Source organism: Lepidothrix coronata, unplaced genomic scaffold (assembly GCF_001604755.1).
Source record: "Lepidothrix coronata isolate B3197 unplaced genomic scaffold, Lepidothrix_coronata-1.0 Scaffold24, whole genome shotgun sequence".
Lineage (NCBI taxonomy): Eukaryota > Metazoa > Chordata > Aves > Passeriformes > Pipridae > Lepidothrix > Lepidothrix coronata.
In genome coordinates, this window is record NW_016690204.1 from 4,059,385 (window position 1) to 4,084,138 (window position 24,754).

Consider the following 24,754-nt stretch of genomic DNA (forward strand, 5'->3'; position numbering starts at 1 on the left):
TATGAGGTGGTTTTTTTTTTCTTTTTTTCCTTTCCTAAAATTTTTGAGAAATTAGACATCTGCTTGTATATTGATGTGGAGTGTACAGGCTGTATCCATGTCAGCAAAGACTTATCCAGGCCCTCTGAATGAGGGAATTAGTCTGCTTTGAGGCAACTCTCAATGAGTTTTGAAAGAAATGCAAGTCCCCAGGTCAAATTTTTTAGAAGTTCACCCAGGGAGTAACAAATTGGTCCCCTAAATAGAAGGATGATACTTTCCCCCCATAAGTGGGAGAAGGCCAGAGCAGTGCAGCACAAGTTTTACTTGCTATTGCTCTGAACACTCATTTATCTGAACCCAATCCAAACTCCTTCCCAATCCCATGGGACAGTAGAAGGCATTTATGAGAGTAATATCTGTGAAATTCTTTGCTTATAAGAGGTGAATGAGGAGTAGATTATTCCTTCCAAACTCCTCCCATTCCTCAAAAATAAAAAGACAAGACCAGTGAGGTTCAGTTGGGATTATCAGGAGCTGCAGGTTGTACCCTGGGCAAGTGCAGGCACAAGGGGAGTCAAGAGATCCTTTTATGAGGTTGTGGAGCTGAAAGATAAAAACATTTCCTGAAAAGGAAAAGGTACAAAGCCCACAGTGAATTTCTGGGAAATGGCTTTAAGTTAGTGAAACAGTCACCAGTATAAATGGCAATGGTTTGGGCTTTCTGCTCCAATTAGAAAGACGAGAGTCCACTCCAGTTAACCTTGTAAACTTGAAGGGTTATTGGTTAGAAAATGAATGGTTATGTTTCCTCCATTTTTTTTTTGTGTTGAGACTGTAACAGATGTTACCAATTTCAACTAGAAAGTTGAAAGAGAAAAAATGTGTTGTAAAAGAATGCAAATCCCTTAAAACACTTGAAGTGTTATTTTTCTCCTAGATTTTACCAGCTTCAGTGCAGTACAAAAGGATGACCTCTTGCTACCTATAACTTTATTTTTTTTTCTGCAGTTGAAAACATTCTTGTATGCATTGTGACTGTTTTAATCATAATATATTATGGGTCCCCTGAGAACCCGTGAAGAGCCATTGTTTTTCCTACTCATTTTAGATAATAAAGAAATATCTCTCACCCCTAAACAAACAAAAAAAAAATACGTAAAATAGAAGTAAAGGGAGTGGTCCTTTGAAACCTTAAATACATGAAACGATGCCAGTACAGTAGGAGTAGGAGTGAAATGTATGAAGTAAATCTTAGGGAATTTCAATTAAGGAGAACACCCAGGCAGGGCCATGGCAGAGGTTGCTGAAACCTCTGTGCTGCCAAGTCTGTTTGGGCTTTACACAGCTTCATTCTCTGGCTGCAGCTGCCCACGGGCACAAACTGTAACCACACCCCAAGACAGTGGTTCTCCTCCTGCTGTCACAGGAAACAAGCTCAAATAGGCAATGCAACATCATTTAAATGAGTATTTCTAATCTGAAAGTTATAAATTATGTTCATCATTAAATGGACAAAAAGACTTTCTATTAGTTCACTCTTTATAAATTAAATACATATAATAGCACGTGAAATTTTTGTTTGTCTGATAGATTGTGGTTTTGTAGTTGCAGGAAAAATAATCCAATTAAGTCTTGGACGTTCCTTTTCTTTTTCTCACTTCCCAAGCTAGCCTACCACATTAGTAATCTGTGTGTGTACCAATTTTAGTCATCACTGCTGTTACAAATATAATTTTCATTGCAAATGACATATTGCTTGGTGTTCATATTGATGGCTTCCCAGTGTGTTACATGCTTGGGATTTATGAAGCATTTAATATGGTTCCTTGTTGGCACTTCTAAGTCCTCAGTTTCACAGTAGCATGTTAAGGACTTGGTTTATATATTTGCTTATAAATGTATCATGCAATAGTATATCCTTAAAAATGAAATATAGGCCAATTCCAGAATTCTTTTTATATCAGCTTTCTACAAAAAAAGTATTGATGGTTTCATCCTGTTGCACTTTGCTGAAGACAAAACCAAATCCCAGCCATGTTCAACCAAACTCAGCAAGAGAAGGGTGAGCAAGTTAAAAATAAGATATAAGATCACAGAATCAACCAGGTTGGAAAAGACCTCTGAGGTCACGGAGTCCAACCTCCGACCCAGCACCACCTTGTCACCCAGCCCATGGCACTGGTGCCACGTCCACTCTTCTTAAACACCTCCAGGGACAGTGACTCCACCACATCCCTGGGCAGCCCCTTCCAGTGTCTGATCACTCTCTCTGGAAATAACTTCTTCCCAATGTCCAACCTAAACCTCCCCTGGTGCAGCTCAAGGCTGTGCCCTCTTGTCCTCCTGCTGGTTCCTGGGAGAAGAGACCAACCCCCACCTGGCTCCAAACTCCTGTCAGGGAGTTTTAGACAAGTTACCTCAGAGATGTTGCTTTGAAGCCCATATCTGTCAGTGAGAGCCATCATTAAGTTTCTTTCCAGTCCCAATTTCCCTCTCCCCTTCAAATACCAGGAGTATTTGAACACGTGGAAGCCTTGAGCTTAATTGTACCAGTTCTGTCCAAGCCTTCCAGCTCTTTGCAGGAACTCGGGCTATTCAGCATTTGTGTGCATTAGGCAATATATTGAGTGTTTCCCGTTCCCATCCAATTTATGTGTGTTTGGCTGCAGCCCAGAGCTGTGGGCACGCAGGGTGGGATTGCCATAAATCTGCCCGTGCTGGCTGTAAGAGGACGCCGAGCTCGCAGCAACGTTTCGGAATGCTGGCGGAGCAACGCCGCCTATTCCCAGCAAACCTCCCAGGGACCAAATTAATGTATCTCATATTGTATTGATTGTAGCCAATAAGTGCCTAAATGATTTGATGCGAGGCAGAGGGATTATGAAGGGGAAGAGGGAAGAGGCAGCTCGAAAGAAATATGCGGTTTAATTACAGGATGAATTTCGCCAATCTACCTCCCCCTAGGAATTTAACAAATAGGCCTAAGTGCACTTAGCTGTTCTTGACATCTGTTGAAATGATATCTGCCTGTGATGAGGGAATCATGGGAATTGGTCTAAGGGTATTGTCAGGATCAGTGAGCCACAGGAAACTGCTTTTCTGGCTGCAAAACCAGACGACAGAAAAGCCTACATTAGCAGTTTTAGGTCAAGCTGTAATGATTGTGATTTCCATAACAGAATTGTGCTTTCTGATTTAATGACACGGACTCTGTCTTTAGAAAGATGTTAAGTAAATATTTAAAATGGTGTTGAAACATGAGCAGTGAAATACATGTTTAAGATGGAATCAAAATCTATTCCTGGTGTTGGTAGAAACTTGATATATGACTTTCAAGAGAAATGTCCAGGTTTATACCTTTTTTATGATGTGCTGTGGCATGTTATGAAACCCAGAATCTCTTAGGTAAACAATGGAGATGGTATAAAACCCAGGCAACACAAAAGCTGGAGCTTCAGCTTAAATTCTCTAGGAAGACAAGCATGGTGAAGAGTAATGTTGTGTATTTGCTCATTTTGATTACATCTATAATTCAGCAGGAAGCATGGATTGTTTAATGCTTTCTACTGCATTTTATAGTATTTATACTATACCTCTGCACAAGAGAACCTGGCAATACCTTTCAAGTCCTCAGAGACATAAGTTTCTTTGCATTATTTGAAAGCTGTGTTTTCTCGTGCTTGGAGCATTTATGTGTATTACCTCATAAATTACTTGTCATTTCCTTGGAAAAAGTGATAAACATTTATTTGAGGAGGTAGAAACAGAAGGTGAGAGTGTGTCTCCTGTTGTCTGAGCTGGGTGTGCCTCGCTGCCTGCCTGTGTGTGCATTCTCACTGTGCATTTTGCCTTCCAAGGACTGAAAACCCCACAAATTAGGCCTGGGAGGGTTGTTTCTTTTTTATCTAATGCAAATTCTCCTGCCTGCACTCTTCTTTTTCTGTGGTTTCCATAAAAAATTTGAAAGCAAAAGTATATGGTTAATTTGTTGTACTGTAAAACAAAAATGATGTTTTATGGCTGTAGAAAATGTTTATTGTTAGGGTTTTTTTAGAGATATAGTAATTGAGGATGGAATTTTCATTTGTGTAACCATTCAGTGTTTTCTTGGAATTGACTTTGAATTCACATCCATCTAAATTCCTGATGAACTTCCCTGTTTTACTGCAGTGAAGTAAAATGGACAAGTTCATACCAAAGATGGTAAATCATAGCAAAGCTAAATTTTAGTATTTTGGGTGGGGATTTTTTTTCCAGCTGTATTCCTGAAAATATACATGTAAATACACTTGCATAAGTGATCCACAAAAACACAAACAGCAAGAGAGAAAGAGACATAGTTTTGCATTCACTTAATTCACTTAATTTCATAAACTTGGAGAAAGCACTTTGGTTTTAAAAGGGAGTTTTTGTATAGTATAGCTTTTGTATAGTTCTAACCTTTAGTTAGAACAAAATACTTCATTTTTATTCAGATTTAAAAATGTCATTTTTAATCTTTTAGTTACAAGATTTGGGATCATTCTCTAATTTCCTGTGAAACACAGTATAATGTAAAATAAAAGCCAAGTTATCTGAAATATTGAAAGTTATTTACATCATCATCATTACTTGATTTTAGGGTTGTCTTGATTTGATATCTCATTGCTCACTTTCCTGAAACAGAAAAGTTTCTGTGTTTAGTGTAAATAGGATTAAATAGAATGTTGATTTGTTTCTCTTTGTAGTTATAAATACTGGAGCCTTTTTAATGGAAATAAAATGGGACTTTTCTTCTCCATAAGCACCCAGTGTATCGAATTGTAATATGTGTATAATCATCAGGTGTTTTTTTCACTTTAACATGAATATGAGCTGTCTGCCACAGTGTGTCACATCTCAGAGCAACTTCAAAACCACTGTGATGTCATGTGCACTTATCTAGGCTAAAATTCTGAGTTTATTCAAGTCTTGCACCCATAATTAGGCATCTAAATATAATGGCCTGATTCTTGAGAGATGTGAGCACTTTTAGGTATAGTGACTTGCTAAGACTTGCTGTGCTCTGCGTTTCTAAAACCAGGCCATATATGTAGGTAGCCTAAATATAGATTCATGAATTAATTCAAGTCTTAAGTAGACTTCAAATTATTGGGCATGTTTCTTAGTTCATGTTATTCTTAAAGGAGAAAAACAGCGATTGCACCAGTGATCCTTGTCTGATTGGGACTGATGGCAAAGCACCTCCAGTGGGAAAGGATTGCTCCTTGTTTTTAGAAGTACTTCTGAAAGCTCTGTAACAGTTCAGTGTTGTATTATATTATGCCAGTTTAAGGCACAAGCCCTGTCTTTTTTTATTCCAAATTTGCTAGAAATGTAATGGAAAATTGTTTAGGTAGAGCCCTTTCAGTGGAACTGAATTATGTATGGATAATCTAAACTGCCTGCTCTCTTCAAAGCCAGGATGGTTAAGGGAACACATTACTTGCTTTGAATAAAACTCATTTTATATTTAGCAGAGCATTTCCACCTGTCAGTGGGGGTTTTTTGGTGTTTTTTTTTTTTTTTCTTGTGTTGGTGGTATTTTCAAGACTTACCCAAAAAAAATGGCTCAGAGGTGGTTTTGCTTTTCAAATTGGAAGAAATTGTAATGATTTTAGTCATAAGGGGGTTTTATCTGCAAATTCAGATTCCTCCAGACAAAACAAGGTGTTGGAAAAAGGTGGTATCACTGTCACAAAATCAAGGTGTAACTGTCATTGCTAATACCTTGTAATTGTCACCAGTCCTGACATTGGCAACTAGATGAGACAGAATGATGAAAAACAGCAATTATTCTTCATTTAATGAGGGCATTGTGTGTAATGTGCAAAGCAGCCCAGAAAGTCCAAACTCTTATCTAAATGTATTCATTACCATTCTTTACCCTTTGTCCAAGTTTCAGTTCCTTTTCTTATATTTAAATTTGGCATCTTTTGTTAATTGAGGCTTCTTATAATGGAGATCAGGCTGGAATGTAGATTAATGGAAATGGAACTACAACAGTGAACCATTGCTCCTTTTGAGTTTCAGTTTGGATTTGGTGTGGGTTTTTTGTTTGTTTGTTGCTGGATAGTTGTGGGTTTTTTTCAAAACATGGGGTTTTTTATGGACATTAAAAAATACAAGCATGGACCTGGGCACATTCTGTAGTAGGCAAACACACTTATTTAAAAATAATATTCAGAAGTTGTACAGCATTGTACTTTTTGTATAGGCCATGTTTTATTAGAAAATGACTTTAACTCAACGTTATTCTCTGTAGAGAAAATTTTCAAAAATGAATAGCAGTGCTTGTGACAAAAGGTAACAGAAAACTGGTGTTAAACAAATATTATGATCACTATTTCTTCTCATGTCCCATCATTTCATTCTCCCTCTGACTGTGAAGAGAGATTTTCCTGCAATCTACCTTCTGAAAGGAAAGTAAGGTTACAAAATGAGGTATCACAGTGTTAGAAAAATATTAACAATCAAGTTATTAACATATTTCCACGTTTCATGAACGTGCTGTCAGGTCTAAACAAGGAATGAAAATACCTGCAGTCATATAAAATCTCTGCAATTCCTTGGAAGCTTGGGGTTTTCAAGTGCAAAACTCAGACTGGTTGTTACTGAGCCAAGCTGAGAGTGTGATTTATTTATTTTTTTAAAGAAAATTCTTTCCAGTGATGAATTCAGTTACTTTCTTGCCCCCTCTTTTTTTTTTTCAGGTGACATGAGTAATTCATGAACCCTTTGTGGTTTAGGCAGCAAGGTGGGAGCAGAAGTATCTAAAAAAAAAAATAAAAATAAATAAATAAAAAACCCACCAAGAAAATGTGTAGCCAGAATGACAAATCCTTAGGCAGAGCTATAAAACATACAGATCAGTAGCACAGAGCCATAAGAATATATTGACTGTGGCTCAAACTCATCAGAAGATTGATCAATCCAGCTGACTTGCATTAATTGTGGAATAGAAAGAACGACGCGATCAATGATAGGCACGAAAGTGCAGCGGTAATGATGCCACATCCAGCTAATCCAATAATGGAGAACCTGATGTATGGCATATTGGAATTCCACTGCTCGGGCCCCTGTCACAATAAAGTATATCCTGCAATTATGGGGAAAAATGGAGCAGGCAGCAGCCGAGGCAGCCTAATCGGCCAGCGCCGCAGTGGTTCTCCTGATTAAACACCGCGTTAAGTGGCACTCAAACACTGCAACTTGGCCACCTTCTAAAAGGTAGTCCTTGAGTTAATGTGAAACTGCGTGTTTTAATCAAAGCAAACTATGAATATTAAGATGTGGGCCAGATATTTAGTTAACTGTGAGCATTTTAACAGCTGATGAACCGATTTGGCCACGAGGAGAAAGGGCCGTAATGCTGAATTGTGAGCCACCAGCTTCCTGTGCTGCAAATCAGTTTGATTTTGTGCAGGCTTAAAGATCTGATGGGAAAAATAATATACTTAACAGACCCTTGGAGAATTCAAATTTAGTTAACTTGTGTAGATGTTTGCCTCTGGTCACTAATTTCAGTCTGCTCAGCATTACATGTTGATTGGGGGAAGAACAGATTTTTAGAAAGTAGTGATATAAGTACAACCAGACCAGCAGCTAAAGTTAAGAATCAGTGTTCATCTACTTATTATAAACCCAACCTAAATCCTTTCCAAAACATAGCATTTGTCATGTTAAGGACTAAAAGTCTTTCAGTTCTTTTTAAAGTATAGACTTTTCTACTGTTACTTTAATACTGATACTTAAATTTTATCATGAAGTTTATCCCTATTGTCATTTTTACCCAACTTTGCAGTTGGCTTGACCTTTTAAGACACAGCTTTGTGTGGAGGGTGCCAGAAGCCTGAAGGGACCATGCAGGAGCCCCTCAGTGGTGCCAACTTAAGGAACATGTACCCTGAATTCCTTCCTCTCCCTGGGGCTGAATGATCCAGGGCGCTGGTTTTTCCTGCTGTGCTTGGATGGGATCACTCAGAGCAACAGTGGAGCTGTGGCTGTTTATTCCACCTTGTCCCTTGTCAACAGTGTTTCTCAACCATCATTTTTGGGAGGGAGGATAAATTTTGGAGGCCTTGGAGCTGCTCAGTGTTCAGAGAATCCAAGGACTGTTTATGTGTGGGTTTGAACAATCACAGGAAGGGAAATGGATCACTGCCTAACCACTGAGGAAGCACCTAAACCCATGTGTAGATCATTCTGCTTTGCCTTCTGGGAATCATTGACTGCTTTAATTCCAGTTCTGGATGGGTATTTTTGGTCACCTGTAGGAATTTATCACTTTCCACATAGAAATGTTTGTGCATGAGTTGGACTGAGGTTTTGACACTACACAGTTCCTGACACTCCTCAGTAGAACCTACATGCAAATGTGGAGGGTTTTTCATGAACAAAATAACTTTGCTACTCCTGCTGTGCTTCTTTCCTTTAAAGAAGTTGCTGAGGCAGAGAATCTTGGGGACAATTATTTAAGCAAACTGGTAACAACTGCTATGACAGATGAGGAGCTCTGCATGTCTTGCTGAAGCATCTTTGGTCCTGGAGCAGTCAGCATCTTTGATTCTGGAGCCTCCAGCTGGGCATGTGTGAGCAGTAATTGTCCAACCATCTCAGCTTAATGCCCTGGTGTAGGAAAGCCAACACTTTGAGGCTGCAGCTCACATCTTCCATCTCCTTTGTGTAATTTTCTCAGTGTTGTGGGGAAATGACCTGTGAGTATTTGTACAGGGCTCTGCTTCCTCCTCTCCAAAGGTGATTACACATGTGGGGAAGGAAGTAACAAAAGAAACAAGATTCCTCCCACGGTTCCAGTAGGAATGTAGGGGTGGAATTGAGGAGATATTTTATCCTAAAGCTTCCAAATATTCCAAAGTGTTTGTTTTCAATATAAAAATGTAATTCAAAACTAGATGAAAAAGTGATCAATAAGCCCTGAAATGGTTTTCAGGCTGCTTAAGTGAGCTGACAGCAAAGACTGTATCTTTTTGTTTCTCTGGAATTAGAAAGTAGAATTCATGTTCTTCAGGTTGGTTTGTTTTTTGTTGGGTTTTTTTTTTTCCTTTAAAAATACTGCAGTATAACCAAAAAATTAGAAAAGGTGACCAGGTTGTGAATATAATCCCACCATACTAGATTTTAATAGCATCTGTTTCTATGAGGAACCCATGATACAGTGTGTATTTTCTACGGCTGTTTTTGATTGCATGAAGTGTTAACAATTAGCTTTACACCTCCCATCATAAGAGTAATAATAAAAGAAAAGGGGAGTTCAGACTCTGTGGTGGTAGCTAATTGCTGTGGAACAAACCCTTGCCTTCCCTGAGACTTTGTTCGTTTCTCTTTGCCACTAGGGAATAATTTTAATACATGAAAACTGTATTCAAGTTATGTTCCAGCAGTAAATGAGATCTACTTACTTCTTTCCAGAACAATTAGTTTCAAGCCAGCCTATGTTAAAGAAAGTACTGAGCAGTGTGTTTTATAATTGCTGGAGAGCTGTACTTGCAATATTAGAATAGAAATATTGAGTTTCTTTTCAAGTTTTGAGTAATCCCAGTAGACTTGCAAGCTGCTATGAATAATTCTGTAAAGTCTAAGTGAAAGAGTTCAGATATTTTCCCTCCTCTCTTTGAGATTACTGCAGCTATTTGAGGCAAACAGTCAAAGCACCTCAACATGATGGAAAATGAAGAAATTTTGTGTTAAAACTGAAGTGGTAATGGGAGCCTAAAGGCATCAGCCCAAACCAACAAACTGATTACAGTGGGGCTTTTTTAATGCTTTTTTTTTTTTTCTGAAATAAGTTGTTGGGTGCCAGCAGTCATCTGTGAAGTTCCAACACAGTATATTCAAAAGAGAGGAACTTATGTAAATGCTTAACTTGGCTGTTAGTAGCTTAACATCATTTAATAGGTGTGTGTATATATTCCTGCATAGTGACAGGGCTGAGGGAATGGTTCCAAACTGACAGAGGACAGAGTTAGTTTAGGTATTAGGAAGGAATTCTTCCCTGTGAGGGTGGGGAGGCCCTGGCACAGGTTGCCCAGAGAAGCTGTGGCTGCCCCATCCCTGGAAGTGTCCAAGGCCAGGTTGGAGGGGGCTTGGGGCAACCTGGGCTAGTGGGAGGTGTCCCTGCCCATGGCAGGGGGTGGAATCTTTGAGGTTCCTTCCAATCCAACCCATTCTGTGATTCCATGATTATTTGTGGTGCCTCACTCTGAAGTATCTCAAGGCCTGTGTCATGCACCATTTGGGGGTTTTGCTTGTTTGTTTGGAGGTTTTTTTTATTTTTCTCATATAGCTAAAACTTAGTGCATAGCAAACAGGACTGGGGAGGTGAAGAATTATGCTGGGAAAATGAGCCTTCCATGGGAATCTGCTTGTTCCATGGAACTGCACTGACAAGGTGTTGCTGCCTCTGCCTTGCAAGGTATCACTGCCTTGGGTAATTTCTGTGCTGTGCTCTTGAAATAAAACTTGTAACACAGATGGTGACCCTGGAAGGTCTTACAGACTGGCAAGTGCTTGAAAAGGTGTTAATGCTTTTCCCCAGGAAAAGAGAGAGGAGTTTTAGCCTCCCCCAAAGTATTGTTTCATCTGTAATTAGCGGAGGCAAGATCATACAAATACAGAAATCCGTGAGCTAATTGTGATTGTCTGGCAATGAGAGACTCTACTGGGATCAATTAACATGATCTGGATATTAAAGGGAAAGCAGAATGTTCCCTCTTTTTTTTCCCCTCTCGTGATTTGCCACATTTGTCTCTTAAATACAGACTCTTGCAAGCAAGAAAAGAACGGGTTGGCACTTTTTTTTTTTAACATTTCCAGAACAATAAAAGTCATCAAAATGATCTTCAGTTCTGCTGACAACCTGCTTCTTTCTTTTACAGTGGAGACCAAGTGACAGGTACAGCTGGGTACCATTGGGAAGGACTGTTGACTGGTGGTGCAACTTTCATGCTCTTTAGCAGCAGAATTTCTCTCATGGTGAAAAAGGCTCAGAGTCTTAAGCTCAGTACACTCTGGTATTCATTTGTGGGGTTTCTGTACTGTTTTTTCCTATTGTGGGATGCCCTTAGACCTGAATTTAGGTGGTTAGGATATCTTTTTTCCCACAGGTTTTGTGTATCATTGTACTGTGTTACAACACATGTATGAATATATTTTGCTGGTAGTCATAGGGGAAAAATATCAATTTTTTGAAATATGTGCAGTCAGTACTGGGAAATCTTGTCAAGCTTGTCAACAATAATACATTAATATTTTAAGTGTTCTCTGTTCTTTTTTCCAATTAATTGAAGTCATGCACGTGGCATTTGTCAGATGCCCCAGATGTGGGCTCCTGGAGCATCTAAGTGAGTTAACATGTGAATTTAGTTCAGCTTGTGCATCAGCAGGGCTGGATGCTCTAAATGCACTGAGAATGGACTGCACTGCTTTTTAATGTGCAAGCTGAGAGTGCTCATTAAGGGACAGAACACAAAGCTTCAAGCACTTAGGGCTGGGCTTAAATTCACTCCAGCTCCACTAGAACACAGCACTTGATATTCTGGATAAAATCGGTTTAGTTCTTGCTGGAAGTGACAGGATGCCAGCAGTTCGTTTGGGAAAACATTTATTACTTTTAGGAAGATTTAATCTGTGTTATCCTGATGGAAGGTGAGGTTTGGCAGCTTGGCAAGAGCTGACAACCAAAGCTCAGCAGGAAGGGGAATTTCCAGCATGTCTGGCAATACATTGTTCCTGTGTTCCTCGTTGCCTCTGAACAGCAGAGAGAAAAATGGGGTTTGAAACATGGTTATTGGGCATTACAAGGAGTAAAATGCAGTGAAAATGGGCTGCAGTACTCTTTTTTTATTTTAGAAAATAATTCCAGACATCAGAGAGAGATTTTATATAACCTAGTAATGAAGAATGGTTCTTCTCCTGTTCTGTGGGCCTCAGGCACTCCACATTTCTGAAGCTGGAACATGACATGTACAACAAGAATGTATGAAACCTGTAAGATTTTTTTTTTTTTTAATACCTAGATAGCTGGTGAACTTATTTTCTTCTCAGAAAGAAGCGATTATTGACATATTTCTTTTATAATTAGTTTAGAACTATCAAAGAAAAACAACAGTGACCCGACCTCCTTCCCCACACACTGTGAAAGGCCAAGTTTGTCTTATTTCTCGTGGAAAGGAATATTTAGGTAATGTTAGAAAAAGCTATTTTAAATACAGACAAACTCATTCCTTACTTTATTTTGTGTTTCTCTCAATCCATTTTCTATTATAATGCCTATGGACTTGGAGTTCCACCCTCCACTCCCATTTTGCTTATGCTGTTGACTTGCTTTGAAAAAAATACTTTCCTTTTTTTTTTTTCTTCCTTTCTTGGTGTTTTTGTTTTTATTTTTTTCCTAAAGACAGATGGTGGCAACACTGCTCTGTCTAAAGACAAAAGAAAACAGCTGCTAAGGTGCAAGGCAAGACTACACCAGCAGTGAATGGCTGTTCACAGTTTTGCAAAGTCTCCCTTGGTTTTCCAGAGGAATTGGTGCATAAACTAAGCAGAGTTACCTCTCCTCTAACTGTAACAGTAAAAATAATGGGGAAAAAAATCACAAATATACTAAATTTATGGCATAGTACAGTTTCAGTAGCTTTCTGTCTTGGCTTCCATATTTAAATCCAGACTTGACTTGGGAAAAATTTGTTGCAGTCTAATAACTATAAAATACTGAGAGGAAATAAAATCAATGTTGGCCCAAATCTTAGAATGCAAACCACACACACACACTATAAAATATGATCAAGTACTGCTTACTCAGTAGATTCAGCTCTAGGAATCAAACAGCACTGAGAACCACTATAAAAAATATGCAGGAAATGAAAAAAAAAATCTGTTTAATAGATGCTTGCAAATTGTTGTTTTTGTAAGATCAAGGTATTTTTTATTCCCCTCAGGTAAAAAGAATTCTCATGATCGATATATATCTGACTTGGACAGGTGAAAGGTGGTCGTTTGGGGTTTTTTTTTTCCTTCTTTGCAATGTTATTAGTCCCAAGTCTCCAGGCTGTTAAATGTACACATATGAATTAGAGTGTTTCAGGAATCAAATGAAAGGCTTTGGGGAAAAAAAACAAGACATCTTCATGATGTATTTTAAGTCTGGCTTTCTTTTTAAAAAATGCTGTGTAGTCATTTTAAGGAATTATTGCCCTTGACTGGCATGGGAAGCAGGCACTGAGTGAGAAGTGTGGCTCTCCTGCCAGTCTGCATCTGTAACCCCTCATACTGGTGCACAGTTGCCAAGCTCAGATTCTAGAAGGAGGTTTCCCATTTTTCACAAGAGGGCTTTCTCTTCATCCACAACCACACAGGGGGTACAGTGAGAGCTGAGACTGGGGAAAAGGAATAAAAGAAAAAAATGGGGGAAAAGAATAATCAACTTTATGGAAAGTTCCAGTGTTGTAGGGCAGATTTTTGTCTTGTTGTAGAATGAAAATGATTTTTTTTTTAATGACACTAAAAAATGAAGCTTTGGAAAAAGAGCTTTACCTTGTGGTTGCTTGAGAGCCACAGAATGTCTGCAAGTTGTGTCTCCACTGGCAAAGGTGCTCAGCAGCTGCGGGTTCTGGGAGTCTGGGTGAGGTGTCCAGATCACATGGAAGGCTCAGCTCCCTAAAAAACAAAACCCCAGCAGTACCTCAGTAGCTGCAGGAGAGGGGGATGAGCTCACAGAAAGCTGTGGGGGCATTATTGAGCCGAACACTTGGCAGAACTTGATTGCTTTTGATGTGGCAAATCTGAGGAAGAAATGTCTCCATCCCCGGGTCTATAACCAGCTGTAGGTGTGCAGTGATACTTTTTGAGCTGCCTGTTTGGTCACTTCAGTAAGATTTGTGCTGCCTCTGAACCTCTGTGAAGGTCTTGCTGTCTGCCACCTGTGAGCAGGTTGTCTGTGCTGCTTGGTGTTAGGAAACAGCAGCTGTTCCCTTTTGTGTTCTGCACTTCCTAGTTTTTTCCAGGCTTCCAGGATAATCCCATGGCCTTCCTAAACTTTTGAAGTTCAGAGATCTTCATACCACGCAGCAGATGCAAGGCAAAGGCTGTGTTTTAACTAGAGGTGCTTAGTTCTTGCAGGATTTACTTCCTTATGTAATGATGGGTGATAATTAACGATAAAATGCCATCATTTAGACTTATTTGTCATGGTGGGTATTATAGTGTAACAGAGCCCAGGTAAGAATTCTTAAGCAAAGGTATCCTTTCACAATGGAAAATAATTTTTATTTTTAATGTTGCATGCCAGTTCAAGGCATATCAGGAATTTTTATCCAAGTAATAAGAGACAACCCTGTCTCCAGATATGTAATGGAGAGGGAAAAGGCCTGAATTCCCGTCTCTAGACACAATTAGAAATCAAAACAAAATTGCTATGATATACTGAAAAACTAGACAAGTAATGTCATGCAGAGCAGCATTCCCTACCCTTTTAATTGCTGCTTATCCTGTCTCAGTAAGTGAGGTAATTGATGTTTTACTCTCAGAATTGATCTCGGTGTTTCAGGTAGTTAGCAGACTAGAATGGCTTTTACATCATACCACTAAAAATCATTTCATCTCATCACCTAATCCCAGGCTTGAAAATGTGCCACATTAAGGCTACCTGGCTTAAAAATAATGAGTTAGTTTGGATCTTGAGTCCACTGGACAAGATTGTGATTAATCTGAATGTCCACACAGAACATCTTGCTCTTTTAAATTCTCCTGTTCTCATTTCTCCCCAAGGGCCCACCTACATTAGAGCTTTGTGGAGCTCCAAATTATTTCTGTGTGGTACCTTGTTTGTTCCTGTTTGAGTGAGAGGAACTGTTTGGTATCAAAGTGGATTGGCTAAACAGGGAGTGGGTTTCAGGTTGAACAGCTTGACCCAACACCTCTCTGGTAACGTGTGTGCTCTTGCAGTTGTGGAACTTACCTCAAGGCTTTGGCTTTACTTTTATTCCTGACATATGGAAATGTAGCATTTCTGGGAGGGAAAAGGAGGAAAAAAAGAAATAGTATGCAGCTCAAAATATTTTGTGTAATTTTGCACATTTTTCTCATTGCAAAATTTCGTATAGGAGGTTCTACAAACTCAGATGTAAAAGCAGCAAAGAATTGTTACGAACATGGGAAATGAAGTGGATGAGAATCAGGGAGTTAAATAACACCTTGCTGGAGGTGTTGATTGTATTGATGTGTGGCATATTGAACACAGGCTGGACCACCCCAGTGTGAGCATTACCTGCATGCAAATGGGGATGAAATGTGCTTTTTGAACTGTGTGTGTGGGTACTGTATTGATCGTGTACATTATTATGTGATGTTGAGTTTAGTCCTTAGCACCATCATTTGGTTTATACTATGCTGTAATGAAAACAATAGCTGCATATGCAGGGAGAAGAGATGCTTCTCTCTCTCTCTGCCTCCCTCTCCACCTCTCTTCTATATAGAGCTGTAGATATGTATGAGAAAACTTGTAGATGGAACTCTTTGTCCTTGACGACTTTCAGTCTGGGTTAAAGTGTGGCAGAAAAGTGAAGATATGTATAGCTGTGTGGAGAAGAAAAGAGGTTATATTTATTGCAAAAGGAGATGATGTTTAGGTCTTTCATGTGTATGCAGTAAAAGATTTCTGTCTGTCTTCTAAATGGCCACCTCATCATAGCTCATCTGAGTGTTTTGGAGATGCTGGGAGCAGCACTTCCATGCATAAGGGCTGTGTGCAATTTGCCATTGCAATTATTTCCAAAGGTATAGATAAAATACAATTTTGAAGCTGCATTTTCAAGCTTGTTATCGTGGAGGTCATTGAAGAACGTGACATTTAGTTTGCAGAATGAGTGTGGGTGTGCATGCAGGTGCACAGAGATACACAAGTTTTAAATGTTTCCCTCTGCTTTTCTATTTTTAGGACAGTGAGGCCAGTGCTGTGGTCTCATTAAGAGGTGAAAAAGAAAATGTTTAACTTTGTCAGCTGCACCTGAATTTTGCCAATGATTGTTCATTTTCCTAACAGAAAAGTAAAGAACATTTTAAATGAGAGTTACTTGTTCAAAGTAACCTTACCACTTCTGAGTGAGGAGAATATAGTGCCCTAATGGATGCTGTTATATGACAATCTCTGTCTTTCATTATTAAGTGTCAAGGTTTCTTTAGGAAAGCTTTAGAAATTCTTGGGAGAAATGTTTCATTGCAGCAAGCTGTAGCACTGCCACTAAAAATATATTACTAATTAAAGTTTATTGACAGTCTTTGTAATGCATTCCTGGAACAATTCCTGGGTAGTTATTGGATGCACTGCATCTTCTGTAGTTAGTTAAGCTGTTTAGGAGAGGAGATTAAGGTACTCTGCCCTTCCTTCCCTGTGCAGTGCTTGGCTGTGAGTATTGTGCAGAATGGAACACTTTCCTCTCAGGGCACCAGTGCTACAGACTCAGAAATTTTGGGGTTTGCCAGGTGCTTTTTGACTTGTTAGCCATGGGCAAATGGGAAGGGAATTTAAATATTTTCCTGAAAGGTGCATCTCCCCAGGCAGGAAAAAGGATTGTGACTATTCAGGAAACAATTCCTTCAAGGCACAGTTTCTAAGCTGAGCAAGGGTATGAGGAGTTACTTCAGCTCTGGGTGTGAGTGTGAACACACAAGGTGCAAATCAGACTGTGTAGCTCCCAAGGAGGAACTTTAGGACTCCTAAAAAAATCCCTAATCCAGAGCAGTGTGAAAGTACATGTTTTACTCCATTGAGAAGAAACCTGGAAAACCACTTGAATATCTCTTTGTTACTGGCATAATCTGAGGCTAAATATAACCAAAGGTATTAGGAGGTAATTCATGCTTGCTTTGTTCTCATTTACTGGTGTATTTTGTTCTCCATACAGCTGTGTTTGGCACCACAATTATCTTGGTATCTATTTCTTTTTACATGAATATTAAAAGATGATCAACTGTTAATTGATAACTCATTTTAATAATGAGAATAGCCAGTATTGCTGATTTTGCTTATGTTACTTATAGTCATAGAACAGATTGGGATCTTTAAAGGTCATCTATCCAAAATGACATCTGTGATTTCTCACTGATACGATGACACCTGGAAAACTGTGTCAAGTGATTACATAAAGGTCCTCAGGTGGAGCAGGAGAAGCTCTGTCTTGCCATATTTGCCCTGTCTTGCCCCACCTCTGGAATACTGTGAGCCACAGTGAATCTTTGAGCAATTTGGTAAGTGCAAGGAACAGGATTTATTCTTCAGACAACTGGCAGAAGATTTTTACCCTTCTCTGCGTCTCTAAATCTAAAATTACTCATTTCACTAGCGTTCCTCTGCAGTTCTGTTGATGTACTCAGCAAAGTACTGCCTTTGATAAGTAAGATTTACAGTGCAAATCAGAACCAAACCAGGATTTTTCCCTGTGGAATGAGTATCAACAGCTTTGCAAAGTGATTGGTTTGTGTCTCTGAGAGCCAAATGTTCTGTCTGCCTGTACAGCCTGCAGTTCCCCTGAACATTATCAGATTTGTATAAAGCTAAGTAGAAAGTTCCTAATGGCATGTGTGGTCTTGGAGCTTATTAAATATCTGCCTGCCCTTTCTGCTGATTCGAGCTTCTTGCACGTACAGAAATGTGTGATGGAGAGGGGGAGTGAACCCTGGTGCAGAGCACAGGTCAGGCTTGTGCCATGAGAGCAACAACAGTCCCAGTTCAAGGTGGGATGGACACATTTTTCTCTCTGGGACTTATTCATTCATTCAAAAACAAAGAAAAAAGACTTGTGGGTTTGGGTGTATTTACTGACCTCACACATACGGTGTGAAGTTCTCCCTCTAAACTTCATGAGGGCATAATTCCTTCGTGCTTTAGGGAAAAAAAATCTCACCTGAGGAGTCCACAATTTGATAATTTAGTGCAGGATAGGCCAACTCTGCTTCATGCAAAATAACACTGATAAATGTAGCAAAGGGTACAGTGCTTGTGTTTGGATTTGTGATCTCTGTGTGTGCAAGCAAAAACAGTGCTGCAGTTCCTGAAATTTTCCTTTCTGAAAACCAGAAAAGGGTAATTTAAGACAGTAATGACATTCTACCATCCTCTTGAAAATGTGTGTGAATACTAATGATTGATTTGCATCTTGCATTTATGTCCTTGCAATTCTCTCCCAAGAGCTAAAGATAAGAAGCACATATATGTTTCATAAATAATGAAGTTATCCATCAAAACTTCAAGTTTTAGGTGGAGTGATACATGAAAACAGACTGTCATTTTAATGCACTTCATGGTGTTCATTTTTTTTTTTTGCATTCAAATTCTACTGACAAGAGTAGGTATATAAAGTACACATCTATACAACTACAAATCCTGCTTGTGACAGAAGTTCTTACCTGTTAAAGAAACAACACCCAAACCAAACACAAAACAAAGGGAAAAAAGAGTAATATCAATAGCTTAACTGGCCAACTAATTTGACCTATAGTGGAATGATATTAATTATGTCTTAGTTAAAACCAGTTGTAGAATTTAAATTGTTTATCATGGTAAACATTCTAAGGTTTTCCTGTTTTATCATTGGATGAATAAAATAAGTTCTACAGATCAATTATTGATGATAAATCATCAATTTATGATGATTGATTTATTAGGTTAGTACTGAAGAATGACCTTTTGGCATGCTTGGGATCACTTCATATAAATTAAACTGTTTTATATATATAAATATATCTGTACACACACAGCCTTTCACTTTATGATACCCTAATGTTTTAACTGGAAAAAGAAGTAAATCCAAGTGTGGGGACAAATGAAAGTCTGGATATCTGTCAGTTCATTGGCTTCTTGCTGACCTGGCAATATCTGCTTTCTCAGAGCAGTTCCCTCCATAATGGCCTCTTCAGCCAATAATGTGGATGTGCCAGATAAAAGCTGTGGTTTGGGAGTTTTTTTGTAATTTGTCAAGCACCGGGGACTGAACGAACCTGCCTTATTTTTATCAGCACACGAGCACAGCAAGTGGCCGTGCAGATGTTTGCTGATAACAGCCAGGCCACGGCTCTGGGAGCAATTTGTAACATAACTGGCTTTGGTAATTGTCTGGAAATCCAGGCCTGTCTCCAGTGATATCCTCATTGTCAGTCTGCTGCTCTCTCCTCTTCCTTGAAGTGTCTTTCTGAGTCGTTACCTGCAGTTCCTGTAACCACCACCTGAACAGGCTGGGAGGAAGTTCCTGGTTAAAATACAAGACACTATTCTGTGTAAAGTGGAGTTTTTATTTAAACCCTCTCTTCATTTTATTTTATCTCTCTGTATAGACAGATAAATACATTTTATACTCTATATATTCTTATTTTATTATATATTTTTTAGTCGTCATATCTGCCCATGATCTTTACTTCAAAACTATTATGCAGCATAACAGATTTACTGCCTTGTTTGTGTAATGCAAACCCTCAGAATTCAGCAGTATCAGATACTCAGATAATAAGTATCTCCACTTTCTTCATTCTATATTTACACGAGCTTCAGAGTTTATCACTTCATTGGTATCCATGCCATCATCTGCATTTTAATTTATTTTTTCTGGGTAGGACTTTAAGGAAAGAAACTTAAAATCCTTTTCCCCAAAGGTACAAGATCTTACAAGAGTAAATTCTTGTAATAACAACATACTTATGAAACAGAAATGATTTATGCAGCAGTAAATAGGGTAATATATGTAATATGCCAGGCCTGGTCTGGGCCTGTTTGCATTTTAAGATAACATACTGTAATTCTACACTGGTTGCTGCTTTAACATCACGATATTTTTAATTACAATTTTCATTGTGTCCATTTATTCTTTGTAGTACACTGCCTTTGCCTTCTGATTATTCCTTATAATATTTTTTGTGTTATGCAGGCAAATTAAATGAAATGCATTATGGCTAGTCCTTTATGGAGAAAAGGAGTTTACATTTGAATACTAACTATGGATCAGGTTTCTCATGGGGTTACTCCGTGCAGAACATACATGCAGAATTTAATTTTGAGGCTTTGCCACACAAGTGTTTATCTAGAATGGTACTTGTAACAAATATTTTGTTAGAGATGACTTTCCTAATTTATATTACCAAAAAAAAAACCGACAAAAAAACCCCACCCCACTGTACTTGCCAGGTAACAATGTTCAAGCAACGTAGAAAATCTTGGTGAAGAAGCATATCCTGAAGACAAGAAACAACGAAAACTGGGCTTTGGGTTTCTCAGTTGCCTAAAGGAGCCCTTTTGCACAAGGAAATAATTGCCTACAAATTGTTTTAATGTAACAATTTTTTAACAGTGTTTCTGTTTTAATTTTGGAGATTTTATAGGGTTTTTTGCCTCAATAAAATGATCCTGTTTGCAATACTTTGCTAATTTGAGGGTAAAAAGAACAGGAGAGGGAGAAAACCTATAAAACTATAGATTATTTTTTATGGAAGATGAGATGGTCCCCATTTGCATTTACAGCTTTACAAGGATTGTAGCACCAGGCTCTTTTTCTTTTTTTGATGGAAATGCTTAATCTGAGCTCAATGGGCCATAATAATTGCCTGTTTCTTCCAGTAGAAATAAACCCACTTGTATGTGACACTTGAAACCTTAGCTCTGCTTAGTATTAGCACAGAACTGTAGACATTTCTTTGCCCAAATATATTTATGAGAGCAGCACCAGTCGATATACAATAGCCAGCCAAGGGTGTTGGAGAATAAATCAGTCCCTCCAGCCACTGCTAGAGCACAATAACTGATGGTGGTAATAAAACCCCATGAAATTAAAATTCTCTGCATGCAAACACATACCTAGCTGAGAAACCCGAAGCTCTGTGTTCTGGAAAAAATTTACATATGCAGAGATATATATGTTCTGTAGCCCTTTGTATTAGTAACAGAATGGAACAAACAATCTATAGGTCTTGAGCCCACTTTTACCTCATTAGACTTGTCAAAGTTTGGGGGCTTTCAGGAGACATGCAGATGAAAATGTGGGCAGCTCTTAAAGAAAGTGGAGGATGGCCCCAGTTAGTCCTTGAGGAAGAAATACTGATTTTATTTGAAAGCCTCTAAATGATGCTGTAAGTCACTACCAAAGGCTCTGAAAACCCCAGTTCTAGCTCAACTCGTCCTGTATGTTTGTGCAGTTACTGATATTTCTAATGAGTCTTCTGTGTTTGAGCACCTCAGGCTCTGTTTTGGGGCATTGTGAGCTCTGGGGATGGACTTTGTTTCTCCATTTGTGTTTTGGGTTTTCACATGCAGTACTGAAAAGCAATTTTAGATTAATGGGCAACATTATTTATACATTTATGTACAAGCCCATACTCTCTCCACATATTAAATAACTTGAAGCATCATTTCTTCAGAATTCTGTAGGGCAATGAGATAATGAACACTAATATGTAATAAAATGATGCAAGGGGAGTGACTGTTTCCATGTGAAATACAGCAGTGCATGGTGTGTCTCCTTGTGTGGTGCAGCATTTTTGGGCAGCGTGGCAAGGTAAAAACACAAGCATTTAATTTTTGACAAAAGACTTTTACAGTGAGATGGGTATCTAATGAGAGAAAACGCCAACAGATGGATTTTGCAAATAGTATGAAATGTCCCAAAGTATCTAGTGAAACACAACTAATATGGAATAATCCATGGTTTAATTTCAGCTGTTTGATCTATGAATGAGGAGAAATATAAGGCCTCAATCAGATGAATGAGCAATCACCAGTCAGGAAGTTAAGTTTTGGTAAAAGCACTGTGACTGTGAGCAGGGCCAAGCTTTTCACATCTGGCTCTCATGTTCCACAGTTTATGTGTAGATACTGACTGTAAGCTCTCCTTTCCTAAGGAAAACAGGAATATTGTTACAATTCAGGTCATCGTATTTTCACTGGCCTTTTTTGAGGTGGAAAGAGAGAGACAGCAGTGCTGGAGGGCCTTTCCTGGCCCTGCTGTTAGAGTGGGTGTCTGAAGCTGCACAGAAAATCTTGGCTGAGTAATTGCAGTGAGTGCTCAGTGGAAAACAGGAGGGTTTCATATGCACTGGTTTCAGAACACAGGCTGTCCATTTACCTCAAATGTTTGTGGCAAAATATCTGGAATGTAAAAGACATTAGATGTCCATTGGTTATTTTTCAACCAACTCCATTTCAAAGGATTTTCTCAATCCTTAAAGCATTTTGAATTTGTAAATGTAAAACAAATACTTGGGACTGTTGTACTGCAAGGAGAATACTTTTTCCTTTTACATTTTAACCAGCACATTCTGTAAATAGCCTTGTCCCCATCCTGTTGTTCTCTTTGTCCCATCACCTAAACCTTTTCTTTAAAATGACACTTAAAAACCTTGACAGCAAAAAAACTTCCCAGGTGGACTGCTGGCATTCCTTATCACCTGGAGTGGTGCTGTCACTCCCTCGTGTGTCCATTCATACGTACACGGGTCCCATTTTCTATTTTCCAGTTTCTTCAGAGGTAGGCATTGTGGATGACTGATAAATACACTTAAAAGATCTTCACTCTCCTGCCTGTTACTGTTACTTAAAGAAAACAAAACCAGCTTCCCCCTTCTAGTCATGAGCTCCCTGGGGGATGACACCAGCAGGTTGCACAGGATTTCCAAAGGGTCTTTTTGGGGTTTAAAATGATGGAGCTTGACAGCATGAGTGTCTTCTAAGCCTTCTGTCTTTTAAAGAGACCTGTAGTCTTGAAATATTGTTCAAGTTCTTTGAAAATTTTTCCTTGATGAAACCCTTTAAAGAGGATCAATCTTTTAGGAATTCTTTTCACTAAACTCACAGTGTGTGAGAGCTTGACACAATGACACTCAATGTACTGACCGGGTTCCTCAAGCAGTCTTGAGCTAAAATAAAGAAATAGTTCATTGCACATGGTTCAATCCAGAGACATAACAAAGTAAATTCAGGATTGAGAAGCACTGTATTTAAAATTGCAGGATATGCACAAGGTTTGCTTCTAGGGGCTCCTGATCATTAATTAAATATGTTATAGCTTTCAGTTTTTCTCATTTATCTTTACAGGTTTACATATTGTAAATGCATTATTTATGTTTTCCCTTAAGTGCTCAGTACTGCCAGGATGTTTCTCTTAAACTGGCACGGATAGCAAAAAAAAGACAAAATGAGAGAGCAAATTTGGCACTGGTTAGATGCACAGAAAGCTACTTGTGTCCAAATGAGCCTTTCCCAGATGTACATTAATAAACTTGAACTGATAAATAGAGGGCCAGACAGACAGACAGATGCATCGGTGTTTAAACTAGGAAAAAGATTTTTTTCATTGAGGGAAGTTTTGGTTTGTTTCATTTTTTTTTCTTTTTATTCTCATCCTAATAATGCCTTTTCACTAAGCCTTGTTGCTTTTGTTCTGGAAAGCTCCCAGTGTGAAGGGTGATGAGGGAGCTGTGTAGGTGGATATTCATCCTGCAATGGATTGTGTTATTTTAGCTAAAACACACAGCTTGGACTCAAGTATTTGCTGAACTTTAAACCAAGGGAATTGCTGGCACTGGTGTGTCCTGCTTGTTGTCCCCACTGTGTTTCTCTGTTCCTTTAGTAACCAGAGTGCCATGGATGTGGTGGTAGATTGAAGCAAAGTATATTTTAAAATAGTATTTCACAATCATAAGAAAGCCATTTGTGTTAAATAAATGAATGTTTTTCTTCTGTTTCTTTTGCTGCCAGCTGTGGAGGAGCAGTTGGATGTTGATGTGCAGTCACCCTCTCCTGACTTGTACACCTGGGCTCTTATTCACTCCTTGCCTCTCTCTTGTGTTCTCCCACTGTTCATAAACACTTCTTTTCAATCTTAAATAACATATCCTGTTCTGGTGGCTGAGCTGTCAGGTATTTGTCAGGTTTGTGTTTCATATTACAGTACCAGACTAATTAAAACACAGAATTAACTATCTGTTTAAATAATCAATAACTATAACCCTTGCTCCACTCTACAAATGTTTGATACAGGTTTTTTGGTTAGTTTTGTACAAGTTTTGGAGCTGTCTCATTTCCAGGATGAAGTATCCTGGTCTTCCTACTTCCCTGTCTAGATGTATTTCCAGATCTTCAAGCACCCTGGTCACCTTTCTGTCTGAAGGCAGAATGTCTGTAAATCTGTGCAGCTAATGGGAGTTCAGAGCCAAAAGTTTCATCCCATGGGGAAGAGGACACCACATTCTTTTCAAAGGGTGATATTAAAAGTACAATTGGAAGCTATTTTCCCTTGTATTAAAATGGAAGTAAAACAGCAAAAATAAATTTCAGACAGTCTTTCCGAAAGACTCTTCACAGTCATTTCCAGTGAAGGAACTAGATGATCATTGTAGGTCCCTTCCAGCTGAAATACTCCATCTATTTTATTTTTTTAATCAATGTGAAGAGGCTCATATGGAACTCAGATCTGAAATTAACTCTTGAGACTTATGCAAGAACACTTACAGTGCAGACTAGTAAGACCTTAAAGTAATTTATAAATGCTGTAAAGCCATGAACTTTGAAAAGTGGAATCATTAGTCTGCAAGTGATAGTGACTTTAGCTGTACTTAGTTTGACTCCTCAGGGGAAGTGTAATTAGCCCTATGCTGAATTCCTTTACATTTTATTCCCTGCTAGAGAACTTCAAAGAGCATTTGTTTCTGTTAGACTTTGTATTTTCGTACAGGGACTGCTTTGTAAAACTTGTGCTGT

The 24,754-nt window shown here is 38.7% G+C and overlaps 1 protein-coding gene across 21 annotated transcripts in view; it reads left to right on the forward strand.

Moving 5' to 3' along the window:
- Positions 1-24,754, forward strand: part of RBFOX1 (RNA binding protein, fox-1 homolog 1) — a 1,165,955-nt gene that overhangs the window by 760,898 nt on the left and 380,303 nt on the right. The window contains exons 1-2 of one of the 21 annotated variants that reach the window (XM_017808977.1): positions 9,979-9,984; positions 17,580-17,582. The exons of the other annotated variants lie outside the window; for them this stretch is intronic. The gene's annotated coding sequence lies outside the window, so the exon portion shown is untranslated. Of the gene's footprint in view, positions 1-9,978; positions 9,985-17,579; positions 17,583-24,754 lie in introns of those variants that run through there. 21 annotated transcript variants of the gene reach the window in all.